At 46.6% G+C, this 2,854-nt stretch overlaps 1 long non-coding RNA gene across 1 annotated transcript in view; it reads right to left on the bottom strand.

Annotated features, from left to right (window-relative positions):
- Positions 1-2,484: 2,484 nt before the first annotated feature.
- The window catches only part of LOC105530969, a 49,022-nt gene continuing 48,652 nt past the window's right edge, over positions 2,485-2,854 (bottom strand). The window contains exon 4 of the long non-coding RNA XR_001004719.1: positions 2,485-2,626. This is a non-coding gene — a long non-coding RNA (uncharacterized LOC105530969). The remainder of the gene's footprint in view (positions 2,627-2,854) is intronic.

The raw sequence follows: 2,854 nt of genomic DNA, 5'->3' as shown, positions 1-2,854 counted from the left end.
CCAGGAATCTAAGAAATCCACAAAGCACAGCTGAAAAATAACTGAAATCTGGCCAGGCTTGGTGGCTCACACCTGTAATCCCAGCACTTAGGGAGGGCGAGGCGGGAGGTTCACCTGAAGTCAGGAGTTGGAGACCAGCCTGGCCAATATGGCGAAACCCCATCTCTACTAAAAATACAAAAATTAGCCAGGTGTGGTGGTGGGTGCCTGTAATTCCAGCTACTCAGGAGACTGAGGCTGGAGAATCGATTGAACCCCGGAGGCAGAGGTTTCAGTGAGCCGAGATTGCTGCACTGCACTCCAGCCTGGGTGACAGAGCAAGGCTCCGTCTCAATAAATAAATGAATAAACAAAATATATTTATTGAATGTATTTATTGAGATTCAATAAATAAATAAATAAATAAATCTGATGACTGCTTAGTTTCCTTCCAGGTGGAGAAGTTGTGTCTCTTATCTCAGGGGCCTTAGCAAAGACCCCATTCTTGTGCTTATCTATCTTCCACTAGTACCCCAGATTTTACCACTAGCAGATTATCTTTCTGTGTTGCGTTTCCTTCATCCTGCTGTAAGCACGGTCACTAGGAAAAGGCAATCTTAAGCACTAACACTTCAGGGTGAATTCTAACATTTCATAGCCCTGTTTTGGGCTCTAGGATATTCACCACAGCACCCACTCTGCACGAGTGCCCTCCTAGACCCGCGGCTACTGTGGTTAATGAAGGTCTCGTGTCCTCCATCAAATGACAGTTGAGGAAGGGACCACCAAGCAGAAACTCTCAATGATGTGTCTGTGTCCCCAGGCTTACAGGTGTGATTAGAAAGAGGTCAGCTCAGGGACTCTGGAATGGGGAGGATTTCTTGAGAATGGATGGCTTCCAGGAAGAAAAGACACTTGAATCTTAATGTGTCAGTAGGAATTAGCCAGATAAAGAAGGGGAAGGAGAAAGTAGTTCCAGGCCGAGGGACCGTCTTATGTAAAGACTGAGAGATCAAGGGCCCTGAAAATCCAGAGTCCTTGAATTGGGTCCAGGGGCAACATTTCTGAATTGAAAGCATAACCTCTTTTTCTGGGGGTGGGAGAAGGATGAGGATGGAGATGATAAGGGAGACTTGGTTATTATTTTTTTTTGGTGAGTCCATCACATTTTTAAAAAAGCAATGCATGCGTGTATATATACGTTTGTCTCTTCCAAACCCTTTAATAATCCCATGAGCCTCCCCATTTGATAGATAAGGAACACTTAGGACCTGTGAGTAGGTTGGTCAGGGACTCAGGCAGATATATGTAATTCTAGAACCTGTTTGCACTGTAGCATTCTGATTTATTTCTGCTGTCTCATGAGGAAACAGGGAAAACAACAGCAAGAGGAAAAGAAAGAGAGGAGAGAAGAAGAGAGGGGAAGGGAGGGGAGGAAAGGAGAGGGAAGGAGAAGGGAGGGGAGGAGAGAGGAGACAGCGTCCGAAAGAGAAGAAGTTGCATGCAGGTTTGGAGGAAGGCTAAGGGGATATGGAACTTTCACCCTGTCAGGATCCAAATGGGCTCTGCCTTGTCCTCCCTTGAGCCCTGGCCCCAGCTCCAGGAGTGGACCCCTGCAATCTTCCCTCAGCACACTGCACAGCCCTGCCACCACCTGCACCCTGAGACTGGCTCTGGTTTGCTTTCCCAGATTTTGTTAGCACTCAACAAATACCATTGCTGAGACGGAGCAGTCACGGTGGCGTGGGGCTTTGGTGGAGGCCATGGTCATAACTCCAAGGGCATGATCTTAGGTACTGGAGCAGCACTTTTTGGCACCATGCTCATTGGACAGTGTGGCAGCTAAATGGGTGGGTCTCTGATCTATTTCATGAGGACCCCCCTTTAGACAATTCCTCTCTGCATGTCAGTCTTCTCACCCATAAAAGCTAGGGCTCTGTGATCCTAAAGCAAATCCAAGGTCTGACTGATTCCATCAATCATCCCAAACTAATTACGAGGTGATTTCAGAGTGGATTTCATGGTGCCCGGGTCCTGCTGCAGATTTATTTGTGTGTGAGGAGAGTCACATGCTCAGACTGGGTGGGCTTAGGCTAATTAATTTCCAAGGGCAATAGGACTACACATTTAGCCTTCGATATTTTCCTTGCTGGGGCTGGACTCAACTGGCAAGTTCAGCGATAATGCGCTGTGATGTGTTCTCTCTGGGCTTCCACTTCCCTGATGGAACGGAGGGCCTCCCTTGGCACAGTCAACCAAATTGCACCCAGAACTGCCATTTGAGTCTCCTCCTTTGGGTCTTTTACAGTCACTTATGTCTACTGCCCCTTTGTTTAACTTCAGATCAGTAAGTCCTGCAATACACCTGCAATGTGGGAAAGGGTGGAATGCAGGTGACTGAGCCCATGTGTTTGAACCTTCATCTATCTTTCACAGATGTAAGTCAGAAGACCCAGAAGTGGGGGCCACACCATGTTATCCAGTGCAAATTAATTAACAACTTAGTAGCTTATTTGTTTATTTATTGTGGGAAGGGTGTAGTGATTCACATAGGCATGTGAGGCAGGTTTCCTGGGTTGAAATCTTGATTCTGCCACCTCCCTTGCTGTGTGATCTGGAGTCAGGCCCTTAACCTCAGTTGTCTTATCTGAAAAATGGAATCATAAAATCCTCTCACAGTTTGCAGAGATTGAGTTCACTCATGCAAAGTACTCAGAACAGTGCTCTATAAAACGCATTAGCCATCATTATTATCTGCACTGAGGGGGACTATTGGCCAATTATAAAGTTTAAGCCAATGCAGGTCCTGTCCTCCAAGCTTATGGTCTAGTCACAGGAAATCGTTACAAAGGACTATTCCTCCTTCCAGGGTCCC

The sequence above is a fragment of the Mandrillus leucophaeus genome, unplaced genomic scaffold (assembly GCF_000951045.1).
Source record: "Mandrillus leucophaeus isolate KB7577 unplaced genomic scaffold, Mleu.le_1.0 Scaffold858, whole genome shotgun sequence".
Lineage (NCBI taxonomy): Eukaryota > Metazoa > Chordata > Mammalia > Primates > Cercopithecidae > Mandrillus > Mandrillus leucophaeus.
Note: the sequence above shows the minus strand (reverse complement) of the source record. Positions and strands in the feature narration are given on the sequence as shown.